Below are 23,477 nucleotides of genomic sequence, written 5' to 3' on the forward strand. Positions count from 1 at the left end.
GGCTCTCCCGCTCAGCCACCACGCCCCCGACGTGTTGAGGGTGAGCTCCACCCACCGATAATTTCCCTCCTTGGCCAATATCCGGCCAATTCACCAACACTGCATCTATAAAAAAAATAATTTCCGATGGAATTCAGTATTCCTTGAACCATAAGCATTGGTCAGCTCAACTCATAGAATAACTTTGCATTCACATAGAAATGACATTAGGAAAAACGAGATAAGAACACAGGAATTACTGCAAAGCAAACATTATTTTCATAAATGGCTTTGTACCAAAAGCTTTCTGTATTCTATACCATGAACTTCTTTTTCGTCTATATCGTTTCACTTTTAATCGATTGTTTTGTGATAATCTGAATTATAATCGATTGAGTTATGAAAAATCTAAAATTCAATTAATTGTTTTGTTAATTCGATCAATTGATTTTTTAAAAAACACAATTTCACAATCCTATACGGATGTAACGGATCAAAGATAAAATTTTAATCGATCGAGATTGCCAAAAAATTATCACAATTAATAGAAGATCTAATTCGTTATTGTTTTTTTATTATTAATAAACAAAATAGATGAATGATAAAATAATAATTTATAAAATAAAAAATAAATTTTATAATTAAATAATATATATAAGAGATTAATTTGTAATTAAAATTAGATAAGAACTATTTAGCAATTATTAAAAAATTTAAAAAATATATTTTGTTATGGGACCATTTAATGGTCCAAACGTTTTGGGACCATCGAATCTTTTGCGCTCCTTAACTACTATAGTCGTATTATTGAGTGATTAGAGTTGCCAAAGCACTTTTTGATTTCGTAATGAAACCATAGTGTGAACAAGTGAGGTTGAATGAGTCCCTCTTTTGATGCATGGGAAATTGAGTAGAAGGTTGAAGAATCATTTTGACTCAATTTCTAAAATATGGTGTGAATAAGTTAGGTTCAAGAGTCCATTTCTTGTTGCATCAAGAAATTAGATAAAAAATACAGTGATTCTCTTTATATCCAATTTCAATCTATCCCTTTTATTTTTTATTTCAATTTTAATATTTTTTTTATTCAGTTTCAATTTGTGTTATTTTGTTCATTTTTTTTCTTATCATTATCTCTTTTAAAATCAATAAAGATCAAAACTTTAGACTTTAGATTATAAAAATTTGGTTTAATTACTCTGTTGGTCTCTATAATTTCGTGAAATTTTCAATTAGGTCCCTATACTTTTTTTTTAATTGGATCCCTGCACCAAATTTTTTTTTCAATTAAGTCCCTCTTAGTAGTAATTAGCTTAATTTTATAGGGACCCAACTAAAAAAAAATTGGTACAGGAATCTAAATAAAAAGAAAAAAAAGTGTAGGACCCAATTAAAAAAAAATTTGGTGCAAAGACTCAATTAAAAAAATATATAAAGACCTAATTGAAAATTTTGCGAAACTACAGAGACAGCAGAATAATTAAACCTAAAAATTTTAATACTATATTAAACCACTATTTCCAAAAGCTTATAAGATAATTATAATTTAATCCTATCAAATTATAAATATTCTAAAACAATTAGCGCATATATATATAAAGGGTAGATCTTACTCCATCTCAATTATAGTGCCCTCAAAGAATTCGGTTGGATTGAATTTCTGCATTAAACAAAATTGTATTATTCAATTAAAATAAAGTCTTAAATTAATCTTGTGTCCAATTATTTTTTAAATATTCTTACCTCTAACCATTGAAAGGCTATCAGAGGCTCCCAGACAGGGTATCCACCATTACTGCTCTGAAGTTGAAATTCAGTAAAATCACATCAAATTGGTTGCTTTGATCAAATTATATGCGTGAATAAATTGTTTATTTAGGAAACAACAAAAATTAGCTAACAAAAATTTAAACATAAAAAATTTAAAAATTGTACATAAGTATTTAAAAATTTGCACATTTAAAATTCATATTGGCTTTGTTTTTTCAAATTTATTCTAGGTAAAAAGTTTTAATGAAATCCATAATAACAAAATTATATAGGTTATGGTGAAACTATACAAAACTAGAGAAAAATTAAACTAATAAAATAAAAAAATGAATAAATTTTTTTATCAACTATAGAAATTTAATAATAAATTTTTAAACTATATAAACCATTGTAAACTTATAAGAATTTATAGAATAATTAAATTAACAGATAAAAAAGGAACGCATATGCAGAAATAAAGTAATAATAAAGAACGTCATGATAGAAAGGCATACTCGTAGAGAGAGAATCACATTCATAGCATCATAGACTCTTTGTTCTTCCATTTTTTCCCCAACAAGTTCAGTTGGCAATTTTGACAATATAAGTGCAGCCTACATATAAATTTAAGGGAAATTTAGGTAAATACAATAAATGAAGAACAATATTATTAGATTATTTTAACTTAATTTTTATTTTTTATATATATTTATTAATGTTAATTGTGAAAGAGAATATTTAAGTATTATATTTATATTAAATTGAAATTCAATCTCCTCTGAAGGGATTAAGGGAAGAAGAAGTATGAAAGGAATTGAAGGTTTGAAATACTATGAAAAAATATTAAATCTGAATCCCCAACATGTACAAGGCTGTGCTATATATATAGAAAGCTCAGCACACCCGAATAATAAATTCTGTCATTACAATTTCTATTATAACTACATGAACTAACTATATTACCTAATCTAACTAACTAACTATACATTCTATTATCCCCTCAAACTTAAAATCATCTCTTGGGAGTCACTCTAAGTTTCTTCTGAATTTTTCAAAAAGAAACCATGGATTTAAAGCTTTCGTAAAAAATGTTAGTAACTTGGTCTATTGCACTTATTTGAACATCATTAAGCAGCTTTTTTTTAGTTTACTCTTTCACGGACAAAGTGAAAATCTAGTGCAAAGTGCTTTGTCTTACTATACTGTGAAAATTTGGATTATCTGCCAATAATACTGTACTTATATTGTCATAATACAAAATTAGAAGTGCAATAGGCTGGACATGAAGCTCCTTGAGTAGATTTATTAGTATTCAAATTATGTCAAAAGTAGCCAAGAATTGAAGCCCATGGTACTATACTTTTGTGCTGATTTGCTCACCGAAATTTATTTTTTGTTGGACCATACAATTACTACAGGTTGATCTTCTATTATCAATGTTTGACCCACTATCCGAATTTGAAAAAGCAAACATTCTCAAGTCAGAACTAGAATGAGAAATTAATACCTGATAAGATGTTCTTGCAAGATACGACCTTCAAATCCTTTAAAACATTTTCAATGTGACAACAAAGGATTCTACATCTACTGCCTAACCTTATTTATAAAATAAGCAATCTCTCTCAGATCTTGTATGTTAACATAGTATACTGAAGAGAACTAACTATGGATCTATACAATGTTGGATTTTTAAAATTATCATTGCCATATTTTGACAGTTTAGCAGCTAATACCATAGGAGTCGATTGATATAGATAGTTTGAGATAAGTAATAAGAACTAGATTGCAATTTATATACTTCAATCTCTAGAAAATAGTTATCACCAAAGTATTTTGATGAGATATACTTCTCTTTCCTTTCACTTTCTTCGTATTCCCTTCCCACCTCCTTTGTTTTTTGTTCTTTTAATACTTAAAACACTCAATGCCATAGCAATTAGCAATGGCAGCGCCAAGTAAAAACACACCAGATCACAAAAACAAAACTAAAAAGACAGCCTAACAAACTACATAAACATCCAAACAAAATTAGCTACCTCTTAGAGCCACCATCACAATAACTACACAAACTATCAACACTAATATACTCCATACCATATAGTTCTTTCTTTATATCCTACAAGTGAAACTCCTAAACTTTGAAGATCTTATTATTATTTCAACATCTCCATATACTTCTTGTATCTCGATTTTTCTTTGGCCTTACCCTTCAAATCCCTGTTGACAATCATACTACCTTCCAGTATTGCAAATTCATTATCTAAAATTCAAAAAAATATAGCTTCATTTTGACTTAAATTTCACATCTGATCTTAGTAACATCTTACTGGCTCCATCAACATGTTCTGTTCCCCCTCTTTTCCTTCAAGACACATTTCTCCTCCTCCTTTTCAAATACCATCCCTCTTTCTATACATATCTTCATGGTCTTCTCTGTCTCTCCACTTTTTGTTGCTCATGCTAGACTTTGGTTGTTACTGTCAACTCTCTCCCCCCTCTTTGTTTTGTTAGAATTTTTATTATAATTGTAGTCCAATTTGTTCATATAGAAATTAGTTTGGGTAGTGTTATAATTATTAATTAATTATATTAGTAGTTGGTCTGTTTTTTAATGAAAAGAATATAATTGTTAAAATTTTTTATAAAATTTGAGTCTCCAATTCTGATCACATAACAGACAAACACATCTTGATTTCATTTGACTTGGTGATTAAAGAATTGAAAATTTTAAATTAAATCAAAGATTTTATTAGCAAGAAATGGAAATCCGTGAATTATTGATTTTTTATAAAATATCTAACATGTAATATCAGAATAAAATTGTCTCTGCTTTGTCATTTTAAAATTGAATCACTATGCGTTATTTTGATTAATTATTTTTAAAAAAATGCATAATATGAATTTTGAAATAAAAAAAAGTCATTAAAATTAAAATTAATGCATCATGAGAAGAGTGAATAATAAATAATACTTACTGACAAAATTTTTTGTTGCTGTAATTGTTTTTTATATGGGAGTGGATCTTCTCAATTTTTTTTAACAATTGAGAGATTTAAGTGTGATTTTTCACTATTAATTTTATAAGTGGGATTAAGAATAAATATGAGAGAAAAAATAATGAAGAGTTAGAGATCACACTTTACACTCTCAATTTTTTTTAACAATAGAGAGAATCTATTGCGGAGACATGTGTTCAACAAGAACGCAAAAATGAAGAATTGAAAACGTGCGTTACTTTAGGTTTTAGTGACTTTTTATAAAATTATTATTGTGCTTATTATAGGTATGTTTGGATAGGTTTATAAGTAATTTTTTTTGTTACTTTTAACTATGAAAATGTACAGTATTAATGTCTAATACAATTTTCAAAAAATCAAATTGTAATAGTTTAAAAAGTTATTTAAGTGTTTATGAAAAATTTAAAAAAAAAATAAATTCTCTCATAATAAAATTTTTTTTATCACATATCTTTTAAAATAAGTACTTTTAAAATTAAAATAAAAAATCAAATACAAAATAACTTATTTATAAGTTACTTTATATAAATATTATTGTTTAAACTATTTTTTTAAAAAGATGTTAATTAAACTTTTTTTTATCTGAGCTCCATTTAAGAATCTGTCGCTAACCAATGGATTGTTGTATGCACAATACGGGATTCAAACTGCCTACACTTGCTTAAGCAAATGAGTGAACTAACCACTCGACCAACCCAAGTTGGTTATTAATTAAATTGTTTAATATAAGCATTTATGTGTTTGAAAGATATATTATATTTGGCCCATTTTGCTTTTAACTGGGCTTCAGTTTTGTTGTTGTTGCTGTTCACTTGTTTGGATTCAAAGTTGAAGCAAAAATTGCAATTTTGTTTTGTTGAACTTGGATACTCCATGTTTTATCAAAATCATTTAGCGAGTGGAATATATTTAATTTTGCTAGTCACTGAATTTATTTATTTGATGATAATGGTTATATTTATATGTAATATTAATTCTTCTGCTGTATATCATATTGTGATTAATATATAATTTATTAAGGATTTAATTATTTTGTTGATCTCTATAGTTTTGGGAAATTTTCAATTAGGTCTCTATACTTTTTTTTTAATTGGGTCCTTACACCAAAATTTTTTTTCAATTAGGTCCCTTTTAACAGTAATTGGTTTAATTATATAGGGACCCAATTAAAAAAAATTGGTGAAGGGACCCAAATAAAAGGAAAAAAAAAGTATAGAGACCTAATTAAAAATAAAATTTGGTGCAAGGACTCAATTAAAAGGAAAAAAGTATAGGGATCTAATTAAAAATTTTGCAAGACTATAGGAACTAACAGAGTAATTAAACCTTTATTGAGGAGTAGACACAACATTCTTGATAATAATTATATTTAAAGAAATCACATAAATATTAATATGATATATTTATAATTGTTGTAAATTATATAATGAATTTACCCACATGAATTTATTATATTATTCACATATAATTAGGTTGAAATAGAAAATATTTTTACTTTTTAATTAGTCTACAGGTATTAAGAAGTAATATTTTATTTTCTAATTTTAATACTTCAGTTAATATAGTGAATATTATGTGTGTTAAAATTTTTGTTCACAGATAAATTTTAATGACACTGTGATTCATATTTATTTTAATATAACTTACATTAGCATTTATGATCATATGTTACGGATTTTGATATATCTATTTAAAGGATAAAATTTAAAATATATCATAAATTAAGCCACTTCAATTTGTTAGTATAGTTGTGAAGTTAGTTTTAGTTGTTAAGTTTCCCGCCATATTGCAGATAGTTAGTTAGGAGAAGTTTGTGCTGTATAAATTAAGCCACTTCAATTGTATTCAGTGGGATTCATCGTTCTAAGCAAGTTTTCTAATTGCTCGCTCTCTTTCATGCTCTTCACCATTGTCACACACAACCTTCAACACTAATTCTCACTCGGCAAAAAAAGTAGGATGACTATTAAAGTACGACCAATTAAATAAAACATTCATATAAATTTATTATAGAGCAAGATGTTTGAGAAAAGACAACTTGTATCAAAGTCAAACAAATACATACGAAATACGAAACACATTTTACATATTGTAGACAAGCAACCATATTATTATGATAAAAGCAGCTTAGAAAAGTGTAGTAGGAGTGAATTCGAGAATTTAAATTATTATGGATGCAGTGGTTCATGTATGCAAAACTCTGCTGCGATATTCTCCCAAAGCCCAAATAGGAAATATCATTCGATACGATGCATAGTTCAAGAAGCAGTTCCTAAAAAATACTCCTGTGGCATCCTGTATATACGTATTTGAAAAGTATTAAAATTATGTTGATGACTGATTAGTAAATGACACACAAATATATACATTGTTTTCTGCTAAATGCTAATGAAGAAAATAAATATAAAGAGGACTAGTTAATTAATTAATTAATTACCGGTTGAGGGAAGTCTCCATCTTCCAGTTGTGAATTGATTAGTAACTTCATTCCACGGTGTATGGGTGTTGGATCAATCTCAGCCTTTTTGATACAAAATAAAACTTTATATAATAGAAACTATGCATGCAATAATATATTGAAAAACAGGGTTCACCATATGAGTATAGTACTATATATCACATATGATAATTGCAGTTTGCAAAATAGATATAAAAACTAAGTGAAAGTAAAATCTATTATTTCACTATGTGCATTTCAAAAAAAAAAAAAAAGAAAAAATAAATTCTCTATCTCAATATTCTATCGTATCATGTTTCTCGTTCCAAACACAGTTTAAGATTTTACTTACTTGCCCTGCACCGATAAGCGACAATAAAGCCCACGATGTTTGAACTATATTTGCGCGGTTGCCTTCTAAATTTGTATACACCTGTTTGACAAAGAAATTAACCATCTTATATGAGTACAATTCTGATGTAATGAAAATGGTATATTTAGTATCATGACATTATATTTGTGCAAATTGTTGCAAAGATACAATTATGCAGTGAGATCGAAAGCAATAGAACTAAAGAAAAAACTTGCTATGCAAGAAAACTAGAAAGAAAAATATCAGTAATTGTGTATTAAATGATTTCAGTATTCTATCTGTTAGTAGTATTTGTTGGGTATATGAAGATGGTAAGATGACAAAATCTTATATTTGTGTAGTGGTTTCAAGGCACGATTAGATCGCTTTCTTTAGAGAGATATTTGTCCCCACACTTAGTTGCTATATGGTTGATGACAATACTCTACCAGAATACAATGAAACCTAAGAATTTCTTAATTAGCAATGGTAAGAAATTCTCAACTCTCTTAAACAAAGAAAATCTCTTAATAATTGAGTAAATTGTACACTTAGTACTTGTATATTTGAAATAGTGGACAATGACTTATTTATACATATTGCACATAGCAATTATGATTAGTTACGTATACAAATAGTTGTGTCTTTTCTATTGCCAATAGATACTATATTTTGAACATACACAATCGTTAAAGAGTTGTATCCCTTTAGCCAATAAACACAATATTTTGAACATACACAATCTTTAAAAGGTTGTGTCCCTTCAACCAAATGGTACTAAACGATTAGTAACCGTTTATTAATATTAATAATATTAATAATAATATCAATAATATTAATAATTTTAATTAATCAAATTTGTAAATACCCTTCAGTATTTAATCGATCTAAGGCTATTTATACATGAGACTTTAAATAGCTTAGATCACAAGAAAATACTCATAACAATATATCAGAATGTGTAACTAACATGAGACTAAACAATCTTGATTTTCTTTAGCTATTTGCCTAATTACATTTTGTTTGCTCTATTTTACTGTAATTTTGAATAGTATCACACCTTCTATAACCTAAAAGTCTAGATTTCAATCTTTATTATCCTCCAAAAGAAAAAAAATAGCATAAAACAAAATAAAAAGAGAAAAAAAAAATTCATACCAAAGATTCATGTAATTCAAAAAAAAAAAAAAGAGACACTTGTGTGAAGAAATCTGTTAAAAATATAACTATTTATGCACTTTTTTTTTATCAACTTAAACTTTTGACAAAAACAGTTTTATTATGAGAGTTTTTTTTTATCTCTTCCGTATAGTATAATACAATATAGATCATTCAAAAGCAAAATGATAGTAATGTAGACCTTGTTTTGATCTAACAAGCAAACAATCTTGATTTTCTTTAGCTATTTGTGTAACCACATTTTGTTTGCTCTATTTAACTGTGATCTTTAATAGTATCAGACTTTTTATGACTTAAAAATTTAGAATTTGATCTTTGTTATTCTACCAAAAAAATAGCAAAAGGTAAAATAAAAAGAGAAAAAAAATATGCCAAAGATTATATTCATGTAATTCCAAAAAAAAAGCTCTTGCATAAATTTTTTTTGAGAGAAACAGTTTTATGATAATTTTTTTATCTCCTCTGTATAGTATAATCCAGCATAGATCATTCAAAAGCAAAATAAAAGTAATATGGACCTTGTTTTGGCTTGACAAGTAACTTTCACCCCAACCACCATTAGGAAGTTGTTTTGACAACAAAAATTGACATGCTTTGCGCAATGCAGGACTGTTATGGTAGTTCTTTCCAACTGCTTTTAGTCCTTCCACTGCAAACCATGTGCCATATGTATAACAAACCCCCCAACAGCCATACCTGTATATATCATTGTGCTTATAACCTTTGAATTATTCTTATAATTATATTTTTTGAAAATAGGAAAAAATTGAACAAGAATACCAAGAGCCATCAGGATTCTGTGTGGTTTCAATGAAATGGATTGACTTGGAAATTGATTGATCTATTTCCTTTCTTCTGTGGTTTGGATAAAGCTCTCTGAATATAACCAAGCCAAGCATTGCTGATGCAGTGCACTCTACGTAGCTATCAACTCAAATTAGTTGTATTAGTTATATGTTGGCAATTAGTTGTTCCAGAATTTCTCGCGGAAATAATTAAACCTTAGAGTATACTCTGTCTTTTATAATGTTTGATGAATTTAGTTTTGATGTATTATAAAATGGTTTTATAAAATATTTTAACGGTGTGAATAATCATTCAAAAAATACATACAATTAGATAAATATAAAAAATATTTTACATTGTTAATACATTAAAATAAAACTCATATTTTATTTCATAATAAATCTAAATACATACGTGTAACTCATGAAATAATCATAGTTTAATCCTCTAAATTAAATAATTATTCTAAAACAATTGTCTAATCAAGGGTGAATCTTACTCTCTTTCAATGATAACGCTCTCAAATATTTCAGTTGGATTAAATTTCTGCATTAAATAAAATTATGTTATTCAATTAAAACAAATTCTTAAATTAATCTTGTGTTCCAAAATGTCTTTTAAATTTTCTTACCTCTAACCATTGAAAGGCTATCTTAGGCTCCCACACGGGATATCCACCATTACTACTCTGCAGTTGAAATTCAATAAAATTATTTGTAACTTTCACCAAATTGTTTGCAATGTGTGAAAAATTAAATTGATTTTAAAACTAGGAAAAATTACCAAAAGTACCAATGAAATTTACGAAAGCTGACAAAAATACCCATAAACTAAGAAAATTAACGATGTACCCATGGAAGATGAATTTCGTATGACAAAAGTATCCAAATCCTAATTTTTTGTTGATTTTTTAATAAAATTCCCAAACTATCCCCACCCTCAATCTCAACTCACTTTTTTAATCTTCCATAACTCAATATGCACCTTTAAAACTTGCCATGGAGTCCAAAACTACTCCTACAATAGATGAAATGAACCTTTTATGGTGGAAATTTTGGATAATAACGCAACAGAGGATTGCAGCGCTGAGATTAACAAAAGAATCAATCAATACCGATGAAAAATCAGAGAAAGAATCATAAAGGAACAGTTTTCATTTGTTTTTTCCTTTTTTTCTTAATTTGAGGGCTTTCTTTGTGTGAAGGGATTAGCGAAAAAAATGGAAAAGAGCTCACCATACTAAATTTATCTGTTAGGAATCGGTCGAAGTCCTCTACCACCACCACCACCATTGATTTTGGCCTGGTCTATTATAGGAATAGTTTTTGACTTCATGACAAAGATTTTAAAGGTACAAGTTGGGTTATAGAAGGTTGAAAAAGTGAGTTGAGGTTGAGAGTGAGGGTAGTTTGAGAATTTTATTAAAAAATTAACAAAAAAATTAGGGCTTGGATACTATTGTCATACGAAACCCATCTTCTATGAGTACATCATTAATTTCCTTAGTTTATGGATACTTTTGTCAGCGTTTATAAACTTCGTGGGTACTTTTGATAGTTTTTTCTTAAAGCTAAGTTAAACTTTGGAGACCATTTTATAGCAAAAAAAAAAGTTGAAAATAAAACAATTTTTAGTCCCTACCTTAAGAACCAAAATCGTACTTAACCCTAATAATAAAAAACGATGATATAACGACATACTTGTAGAGAGAGAGTCACATTCACAGTATCATAGAAACATTGTTCTTCCATTTTCTCCCCAACTAGTTCCGTTGGCAATTTTGACAATAGAAGTGCAGCCTACATATAAATTTAAGGAAAATTTACATAAAATAAATGCATATTAATATTATTAGATTATTCTAAACTAATTTTATATATATTTATCTTTTTTTTATCAATTTAAATCATGAAAGAGAATTAAGTATTATATCCGTATATAAAATTTATTCTCTTCTCACAATTTAGTAGACAAAATTTACGTATATGTCTCATGGTAATATCCTAAGTAATTACATTTTCATACTTATATCATGATTTAATGCGAGTTAAAGTTAAAACCCACATACAACAAAAGCAAAACCAAACCCCTCACCCTCTACGTACAGTGACAATATATAATTAATGAATTTAATTTAAAAAAAAAAAATTTCAACTAACATCAATTAATATTTTTAAATTCTAAATGTTAGTTCGTAAATTCTAAATATTAATTTTAGATTTTAAATTTTAATTTTAAATTTTAAATATTTTTTAAGAAATAATTTTATGATAAAAAATTTGATTAATATTAATTGTTTAAAAAATTATTTTTTATATATTTTCTTAATTAATAGACTTAATTACCTACTACCTGTCAAGCCCGACTTATCATAAGATAATATTTTATTGCTCGATAAAATTACATTATTATATATTTAGTATGTGACTGTATATAGAATATTATACTATACACATAAGATAAGATTATATATATATATTTTTTATTATCACGTATGATTTTTTGGTGACTTATTAGTATAATAAAAAAAAACTAACTAGATTGAGTAAATACTCAACTCGATCTCTGAAAATTATTTTGAAAAGGCTATAAGGCTCTTAACAAAAAAATATCCAACCTGATTTTTTAGTTTTATTTTTATGAGACTGATTAGTTCATATAAAAAAAACAAAAAAAACACTGATATAGAGGTTAATTAGTCCCATAAAAATAAAGTTCAAGAACTAAATTGAATATATTTTTTGTTAAAAATCTCATTGTCTTTTAAGATAATTATCAGAGACCATTTAAGAATTTTTCTTTTTAGATACTTCGTAGGGAGTAAATCGAGATTAAAAAAAATTCTAATTGCCAATTCAGATAATTATTAAAAAAATTTAACAGAATAGTTGTTAATTTATTTCAGCACGTTATTAATGATTTCGTAACAAACATTAAATTAGAGACTAACGTAAGTTTCCACTAATGCTAAATTAAAAATCAAATTGAATAAATTAAAATTTAAAAGCCAGAGTAAAGTACCGGAATAATTTTATAGACTTAGCTGAATATTAATTCTGAATTTTTCTTAACTAACACAAAAACATTTTTAAAAGAAAAAAAAACACAAAAATAAAAAAGGATAAACTTTGACGTGACACATTTATTTAGTAGAATATGGTTGAACTAACCTTAAATGCTTCTCCAGTACTATCAGAAACTTGTAAACCATTATCACGAATTGAGAATGCCCACGCCCCTTTACATATATGTCTATGCATTGCCTTGAAGTCACCTTTTGGATTCTCACGAATCTTTGATTAACATGAATAATGTTATTGATTAAGGCACAAATATTATATTATTCAAGTGATAAATGATTATTTGTTATTACCTGTGAAGCTTTTATAAAGTCATGTGCTTTCTTAAGTACATATCCATACTCTTCGTTCATATTACATGCAATTATTGCTTGTACCGCAAATGCTGCATCCCACATTTGACAACCGAGGGCCTGTATTGAATTTAAATGAATCTATCATAAACGAAATGTATGCTTTTTGGCATTATATATTTTTATCAGTTTAGTGCCCAAGTATATTAGTTTCAATTAGAACTACCATATTTCTCTCGAAATAATTTCTATTATTGGCTAACTTTTTATAAATATTCTTCACATCGATCCAATTATAAAATTTGATATACTTTTATTGGTAGATTTTAGATGTTTAATTACTACGGTGAGTATAATAGTTTTTTTTTTTTTGTTTCCCACGGTATCCCCCAACCTGACAGACCAAGAACTAATTCGTCGCGGTACTGAGTTCTATTTAAGGGTTTGCCACTGGCCAATGAGTTGCTGCATGCACAAGGCGGGATTTGAACCCTCGATATACTTGCTTAAGCAGACTAGTGAGCTAACCACTAGACCAACCAAACTTGGTTCGGTGAATATAATAGTTATACAAGTATTATTAACATTAAAATAATATTTTTATATTTTGATAATATTTTTTATTTTTTAAATTAAAAATATTGTTAAATAATAAAAATAATTTTAGTAATACTTTTTAAAAAATTATAGTCACTGTAGTATAAACATACTAAAATACACACTATTTTTATTATTGTGATATACAATATAATTTTGAAAATATAAATAAATACTGACTATTAAATATATATTTAACGTTTGAATTTTTAAATTTCATAACTTTGATTATTAAGATAATATGAAATAATCTAATTATTAAATGACTGAAACTTATAATTTATAAAAAAACATTCAACAGTAAAAATTTAACAAGACTTACACTGCATTATCCATTATCTAATTATTAAGCTTCTCTATTCTTACAAAACCAAAATGTACTTTAATTTTTAGAGAAGAACAATACTAACCACAATTTTTAAGCCATCTTCAGCAACCCAAAAGTAATCAGGGATTCGAGCTAAGTGAAGTTTGAATGCCTCTGAATTTGGCTCATGAGCCCAATGTGCAATCAAAGACAAAACCTTTCATTTGCATTCATGGACAATTAGTTATGTTAACCGATATTGGAACTGAAATTATAGTATAAAACAATTATGCTACATGCATGTATATAAAAAATACTTATCATATAAGATTTCATATTTGGTGCAAAAATACCAATAAATATACTTAATGGGTAGTATAATTGTTATAAATATACCTTCTCAACAACTCCGATGCAAAGGTAGTGACTAAGCTCATCCTCATATTTTATATGATTCATTGTGACTTCTAATGCCTTCTCTCTAAGCTTGGAAAACGGCCAAGTGTTTAGAAAACGTTCTCCAACGTGATTAAGAAATCCCCAAAACATATCTTGGATTAGAGGATGTGGATAGTAGATGTCCTCCTGAAATTGCATCTCATTAATTTGAATCTCATTTCATAAATAATTTTCTATTATGAAAAATTAGATGAGTATATGGATAGCTTTTTTATTATAAAAAATAATTTAATTTGATTCACAAACAGTGTAAAATAATTTTAATTTATACTTATATTCAATAATTATATAATATTACATTAATAAAAATAACTATTTTTTATGTTAATGATATAAATAATTATCTAAAAGTATAAATATAATTATATAATAATGTGTAATATTTTATTCTGTAAATACATCAAAAACAGTCTCATACAAAACTTAGGTGATGAAAAAATTTAGTCTCCTCAGATTCAAAAAGCCATAGTAACATGTATAATCATTTTCTGGTAAAGTTTTTCAAAATTTGAATTAAACATTCTAGTAAAGTTTTGTCTAATTGTTTGACACTTCATCAAATTTATACATTTTCATCCCGTTCACCATGAATTTGATGGTAATTTTATATCCAAAGGAATGTTTTGTAGGGTATATAGTAGATATATGACCTTAAAACCTATGTTTTATATTAAGCAAAACTAAAACATAAACAATTAAGTAATTAATAATTTTTAAGTAACGATAGATAACTAATGTTTTTCAACCAAGATCAGCCAATATTTTAAAATTATAGTGTTTATCTTAAATTTTAGACTTTAAATCATAAATTTTTAACTACAAATCTTAAATTATAAACCTAAATACTAAAGTTGACTAATGTTGATTAACCAAAAATTGATTACCTATATTTTTGCAAATAAAGAAAAAAAAAAGAAAAATATAAGAAATTAACTTTCAACTAATCAACATTAGTCAACTTTAATATTTAGATTTATAATTTAAAATTTATATTTAAAAGTTTTTTATATAAGGTTTAAAATTTAAAATAAATAAAATAATTTTAAAAAAGTTAATGTTGATTAAAAAAAAGTTAGTTAGTTAACATTATTCATCAGAAAAAATAATAAAGAATTAAAGTTTGTATATTGACCTTAGCAATAGTATTTCTGGCTTTATTCCAGTTGATTTGATCATAAGGTTGGATGTACATTTCTTCTCTTAAAGACTTGATTAAGTCAGTGATGGGAGCCACAAATTTCTTGCCATATACGTATGATAAGGGCAAGTAAACCAAGCGACAATAGCTCATTATGTGACCTATTATCATATAAGGAAGTACTGGTCTTAGCAATAATGCTCATGCAAAAAAGAAATTATAGAAACTCAAAATTTTTATCTTGACCGAACCTGCATGGATAGGGCTAGATTTGGGTAGAAGCCATAACTCCGGTGGAAATGGATTGGAACCTGACCACTCATAAACTCCAAGCACCTTCCACCAAATAAATTAAGTATACTAAATTATTAATCAACCAATGCGATAAGTATATTAAAATTAATCACAAAAATTAATTATTAGTGTAGAATATATATTAAAATATAAAATATATAATAAAAATAAATTAAATTATACATATATTTATGTACAAATATATAATAATTGATTTTGCACTATAATAGAAATAAGTTTTTAATGACAAATTTTTAATGGCAATAACATAATAATTACTATATTTCTTATGTAATATATATCTTTGACAATTATATATTTGCAGTTATTACTATTTGTTATAACGATAATAATTATGTATTTTTTACGACCAATAAAAAGGTATTTATCAATAATTATATAATTGTCGTTAGAACTTTTTAGCGACACAGCAGTATAAGGCAACTAATATTTGATTTTCAATAAATATATTAATAACTATTTTTATTGTCGTTAAATGTAATTTTTTTAGTAGTGTAGTGACTGATTTTGGTGTATAAATAATATTTTTAATTATATTAACATGCATGTATATATGTGTTCATTTTCAAATGTGGCATTTATCTAGTAAATATCAATATTCTGAAAAATAGACCGGATCAACCAATTCGATCGAGTTAACTGAGAACCAGTCTTCTAATCGGTTCAGTTGATGTCAAAAACCGTTCTATAAAAAATGATAAAAAAAAGCAGTCAACCAGTAGTTAACCGATGAACCGATAAAATTAGACTGATTTTTTAACCGTCAGTTAACTATTCCATTATATATTAAAAAAAAAAACAGAACAAAACGCGAGAGGGTGCTATTTCAACAACCCTAGAAGCCACATTCACTATTGCCATCGGAACACCTCCTCCCCATTATTTCTCTCAATAGTCGTTTCACACTCACCATCAGCAACCCTAATAGCCACCTTCTCCATTGCCATGGCCGAACTCCTCTCTTCAGCCAGAGGATGCCGTCGCTACTGGCACTGTGTCATACAGAGCATGCTATTGTCGCGAAGGTCTCTCGGAGTTCTTCTGATCACTGTCACGGATGTCTGCTCGACCTTGTTCTCATCGCCGTCGTGAAGCTCTCTCTTTGATCTCATTCTGTAAACGCGAACGTTTCTGCTTGCTTGTCCTCTTCGCTGTCATCTTCATTTAATTTCTCGGCCATCACCTCCGTTTAACTGCTCGGCCGTTATCTCCTCGTAAACGTTTCTGCCGCTCGACTAGTCGGCCATCTTTTCTTCTCCAGTGAGCACTCCTCCATTACTTCTTCAATCCTATTTTTTCTGAAATTAATTATTATTAATCTATACTTATGAGTTAATTAATTATTCTTGTTAATTTCTGAAATTCTTGATAATTCTTTGTTTAGGTTAATTTTTCTAAAATAATTTTATTGATTATTGATGGTAATTTTAATTCTGACTTCTGAGTTTGTAATTTCTATGTAATTGGTAATTTTGTATTCTAAGATTGTATGTATTATTGGTTTGTTACTAAAGTGAATATAAATTTTGTGTAAGTTTGTGTTCAATAATTCATACTTAGTTGTTAGCTGTATGTAATTTGTGTATGTTTGGATTTAATAATTAAAAATTATTTGTGTAAGTAGTGTTTAAAATTAGTTTGTTATTGTTGATTCTTTTTAGTGGTAAAACATAACGTGTTTGTCAATTATATGCGTTTTAATTTTTTTTAATCATAAATTTTAATATTTGAATTTATGAATTTTTAATGATAAATTATAAATAAATTATTATATAAAATTTTAAATTTTATTAATTTAAAAGTCATTAAATTTAAATATTTAAAATTTTAATTTATATTAATTTTTAATAATTTTATTTTATATTTAATTAAATCGATTCAATCACAATTCGATTAAACTATTGAATTAGTCACTTGATAACTGATTAAGTGACCGATCCAATTCTCCAATCTTGGTAAATATAGTAAATTATTAATATTAATATTAACATGCATGTATATATATTTATTTATTACACTCCTCATCAATTGATTAACGTCTTAATAAGTAATAATAGATTTACCGAAACCCAAAACTTCCCCCACGATGGAATAGCCACTAAACCACCATGGTCAAGTATCCACTTTCTGGCTTTGGCCATTGGCTTGTCTTCATGATCTTCAAGTTTTTCTCCAAGTATTCTCAATGCAATGTAACTCAATCCTGATCCAAACATTGTACTGTGACCCAAAATATGGAATCCCCAGCCACCATCTTCGTTCTGTCTCACCATATATATTCAAAGCATCAATAACTAACTAATAATGATTGCGAGATAATTAACGATATTCTCCCTATGTTGTGTCACTTTTGTTTGAATATAATTGACTTTGTTGGATAATATATCAAGATTTGGAGACATTTAGAGCTGATCCAGTATAGAGACAACAAGATGAAATAACAATAAGATTGGGCTCATATTTGAATATTCACATAATGGTTGCATAGCATAGTGAAAATTAAACTTTTTGAGAACTATTCGGTCAATGAGAAAGTATATAAGTCAACTTTTGAAAAAAATAATTTTAAATTTATAATTTAAGATTTTAGATTAGATATTTATAATTTAAGGTATAAAATTTAATATAAATAAAATAATTAAAAAAAATAGTCATATTAATGATAAAAATTGATTCTCTATCATTATTCTTTTGATACATATATTTAAAAATAATATAGTAAATTTTGTACCTGATGGTTATACATGCAAATAGCGAATAATTTCCTTCTTATGTTCTGCTCCTAAAACAACATCCAAATGTCCTGTAATGTATAGTATCATTACCTGCACCACATACACTTATTTTTATCCACAATTAATATTAGTGATTAATATACTTCTTTTGTCACCGGCCGAGATTGCCAAAATGATAAATAATTATTGATCACAAAATATATTGTTATCTCTATTATAAAACTGTTTCTCTCAAAAATTTAAGTGGATAAAAAAATAATATAAATAATTATAATTTTAATACATCATTTTAAATAAGAATTTTTTTTTTAAATTTACTTAAATTTTTGTATAGACTTTATTTTTTTTATATTATTTTTTTTTAAAATTCAACAAAGATCGAATAATAAATTTTTCAGATATAGAAATTTTTATACCATATTATTAAGTCATTTTTCTCAAAAATTTAAATTGATAACATGAATAATTATGTATCTAACAATTTTATGAATTATGATCAAATTCAAAATGTTTGTTAATATTGAGTTCCCTTTGAGTATATAATAAAGAGTAAAATAATAAATAAATTCTTGAAGATTTACACTTTAATCAGATTAATCTTAAAAAAATTAATAATAAAGTCTTTTTAAGATAGCATATGTGAAGATAATAGTGATTTTTACACTATCTTCAAATTAACTTCTATAATTAAAGTAAAAAAATCTTATTTTAAACTAACTTATTTATGTTTGTTATTCTATAAGACTATTGTTAATTTTTTTAAAGATTAATCTTTTCAAAATGTAAATCTTTAAAATTTTATTTATCATTTTACGTTATAATAAAAATATACAATTAATTACAATTATTAATATTCTCAATATTTTAAATAATGGGCATAATTAGGCTCACCAAGGGTTGAATGAAAAACAAAGGGCAAGCAAACTCAGCAGGCCAGTGACCTTGATGTGATTGAATGGATGAAAAGAAAGTGAGAGATCTTCTCATTGTTGTAAGCAATGCTTCTTCTGTTATTTTCTCTTCTTCTCCCACTTTCACTGCCGCTGAAATTTCTCCACATTTGTTCTCCTTTCTTAGCTGCATGTGTGCGAGTTAAGTTATTACTTATTATTACAGAAATATTTAGTAATAAAAAAATTAATCAAAAATAGTTAAAATTTATTTTATTTAATATTTATTAATTATTATAATAATTAATAAATATTAAATAAAATAAATTTTAATTATTTTTTTATTTTTTTTAATATTACCGTCATTATTATTAAAGTTAACTTTTTTCGGTGGGACAAAAAGTATCTGTCAATTTTATTTTTCAACAATTTTAATGTTACCTACATCATATTAGAATCTTTATTTAAAAAAAATTAGAAATTTATTTTTATTATATAAAAAAATAAAAGATAAAATAAAAAAAAATTTATGCAAAATTTGATACTTCAAACCCCCCAAAAATTAAAAAAGAGATTCGTGCCAGAAGAAATTTAATCATTTTTGTGTTTGTTCATATATGTTTTAACTTTTTAGATAATAATAATAATAATAATAATAATAATAATAATAATAATAATAATAATAATAATAATATGCCGATAAGGATAACTCTCTCCTAGTAATTGTAACTGTGAATGCTATTGTAACTTGTTTCTTTGAAAAAAACAACCATAATAAAAAGTATTTATAAAATCAATATAACTTAACAATCAGGGTATATATTTTTTGTTTTACCAATAAAAAATAAGTTTGACATGTTTTTTAAATAATGAATTAGATAGCTACATACATGTCATAGTTCTCGTACCATCTAGTCATCTACGCCTATTGACTGATTTGAGAAGAAAATTCAAACGCCAGTTTCAGAATTTTTGTTTTGTTTGAGTTGTTTCATTTTTGAAAAGTGAAGCTAAGAAATTAGTATTAAATAATATAATAATTTTGGATAATTAATAATTTTAATTTTCTTATTTTTAGGGTATTGTGAAAAAAGAATATGTTGCTTGTTTTAGATATATACAATAATAAGAATACTTTTGCTTCTTTTATTTTCTCACAATAATTTGAAAATAAACTTTGCCGCTGTTTTTAGATTGGAGTTTTTATGTTTAGAGTCTAGGTAATGCTACTGGATAACGATTTTGAGGTCAGTATTAGAGTTTGAAGTTTGGAGTTTTTCTAGTTTTCACAAAAGAAACCTTACCACCAAAGATTTATTATTAGGTTATAAACATTTATTAATGAGCGGTGATATGATGTTATAAAGATAAACAAAAAAGATAAAATTTTATTTTATTTAATATTAAATATTAATATAAATAATTAATAAATATAAAATAAGACAAATTCTATTTATTTTTTATTAATTTTTTTAATTATTAAATATGTTCGATTAACGAAATACTATTTAAATAGGGAGAAAACAGGTCAGACTTTATGTATGTCAGGTAGTTAATTAGCTTAAGTCTGAGGTCTAATATAGATTTTTTTTAAAGTACTAAACTTGGCGTGTCATTCAACCTGGTCTGACCTGAAGTCTTTTATTGTTAATTTTTTTTATAAAAATAAAAATATTATTTAAAAAATTATTTTTAATAAAACTATTTATATTTAATATATCATATTTAATACTTATAAGAATTTTAAATTTTAAAATATTTATAATTAAATATAATAAATTTAAAATATCTCATAATTTTATTAATAATAAATAAATTATTTATATATATAATTATGTGTTAATAGATTTAAATAGATCTGACAAACTAATAAAATTAATTAATAAAATTAATTAATGAATATAGATTTGGCCTATTAATATATTAAAATTTTTATAAAAATTTGAGCCTCTGTTTATTTTATAAAAGATCAGATTAAGTCAGACTAAATACAGACTAAACCAAACTAAATACAGACTAAATTATGAACTTCTAACAGACTATCTGATTTTTTTCCACCTCTATATCTAAATAAAACTGACTTTATTTGAAGTAAGTGGATGTGATTATTACATTGACTGTTCTTTTTCTTTTCTTTGTTTTTAATTTTCTTTTAATATGTATAGTAGATTGTATTTATTTCACATCTGTATTTTGTCCGTCAAGCATCAACCACTTATTACTAGTATCAAATTGATAAAATTTTACTTTTTGAGAGTAGTTTATTGAATCTGATTTTTAAAAGATATATTTTTTTAAATCGTATAATCTATGTTTAGTTAATTAAATTAAAATTAATTTTAATAAATACAAAAAATAACAATTATTTTAATATGTTTGATAAAATGACATTTAAATTTAAAAAGATTATAGAGACATAAATATAAGAGTGAATTTAGATATTTATTAATATACAATATTATATTAAATTTTTTTAATTTTAATAAATATAAACTAATTTTAAAAAATAGTTTTTTTAGTATTTTTTAAAATACTCTTATTTTTTAAATGCTATAAATTAAGTACATGATTTTTTTAACTAAATATAAAACGAGATCTTTGTATTTTTTAAAAATACACTACTAACAAAAAAAAAATACTTTTAATTACTATTTAGTTTACTTTTAATAATGATAATAAAAATAACCGTCAATATATTTACTGATAATTATACATCAGCCGTCTTATACTTTGTCGTTAGAAATTTTTAGTGACAATTATATAATTGTCTATAATGACCTGCTTTTTAGTGACTACAAAAAATATATAATATATAATTATTATTATAACATATATTAATAATAACAAATATATAATTACTACAAAAATATAAATTAAATAAGACATATAATATTTTTATTATAGTGATATAAATACCCTTTTAAAAAAAATTACTAAATCAAGCCTAATACTATTAACTAGCTTGCTTGGACCATTTTAATACTAAGAATAATTTTGTACTATTAGCTTTTATCAGTTAAATGATTGAATTGTATTATTATTTAAAAAAATCATAATTAAAACTCCTTTTTAATATATACAGAGAGAATAAACAACCATGCAAAACATATATATATATATATATATATATATATATATATATATGAACACAAAAATTCAGCAATCAACTGCATAAAAATACGTATTTATTGGTATTCATAAATTTTTATTATTTATTGTGGTTGATTTATTTATATTCTCCTAAGAAAAATTTAATTATTTTAAATACTGATTTATTTGGTTAAAAAATGTGTGAAATATTATATATAAATATACACAAATAATATAATAATTTATGAATAATTTTTAATATTAATTAAATATTTTTAAAGAACAAATCATCGATAAATAATTAATATAAAATGTCATCGAAAAATATTATATATATACTATAGGAATACTATAAAACTTGTAAGTTCTAATATAAGACATAGTTTTGTATTTGAAACTTCTATTTAAAAAAAAAAAAAAACCTGCATCCTCATTAATAGGTCAGAGCTCTGTTTGATTGAAAAACGATTTTTAGTGAACTCTTGACGAAGCCTTTCAACATGAGCATGTTCTTGTGGTGTTCCTGCATTTGGATCAAACTCCCAATGTTGTCTTCCTATAAAGTTGTTTGCTGAAATCAAGTCCTTTCCTCCTTCACCAATCTTCAACTTCCACATCCTCCACTACAATCAAGTTCTCTCCTTTCTCTAGTAATTCATCAAATAAAATCAATACTAAAAAACAAAATAAAATAAGGCAAGGTTTTAATTGATGTTGACTCAAATTTGAGAGTAGTATATATACCCTAGATTAGAAACTTTGCTTAGCTTATTACTTGATAAGGATGAGATTATAGTAATTCAAACCTAAAGGGACCTTATATAAGGAACGAGGAGTAGTATGACCAATATCTCTCCTTCCTTTGCCTAATTTAAGTTTTAAGATATGGTTAGGTGGTTGCATTAAAAACAACTAATTAATAATTAAATTCCATTATTTGTGTCATTATTGTTAGTGGTTAGAAGGCCCAATAGTTGTGTTAGCTGTTGATGGCTTTACTGTTAACGAAAATGATTGATAATAAAAAAAATTAATAAAAAATAAGTCTAAATTTACATAGTTATTAGAATCGAA

General features: G+C 25.5%; 1 pseudogene; it reads right to left on the bottom strand.

Annotated features, from left to right (window-relative positions):
- Nucleotides 1-6,726: 6,726 nt before the first annotated feature.
- Nucleotides 6,727-23,259, bottom strand: LOC112751371 (lupeol synthase-like; annotated as a pseudogene).
- Nucleotides 23,260-23,477: the final 218 nt, after the last annotated feature.

The sequence above is a fragment of the Arachis hypogaea genome, chromosome 15 (assembly GCF_003086295.3).
Source record: "Arachis hypogaea cultivar Tifrunner chromosome 15, arahy.Tifrunner.gnm2.J5K5, whole genome shotgun sequence".
Classification (NCBI taxonomy): Eukaryota; Viridiplantae; Streptophyta; class Magnoliopsida; order Fabales; family Fabaceae; genus Arachis; species Arachis hypogaea.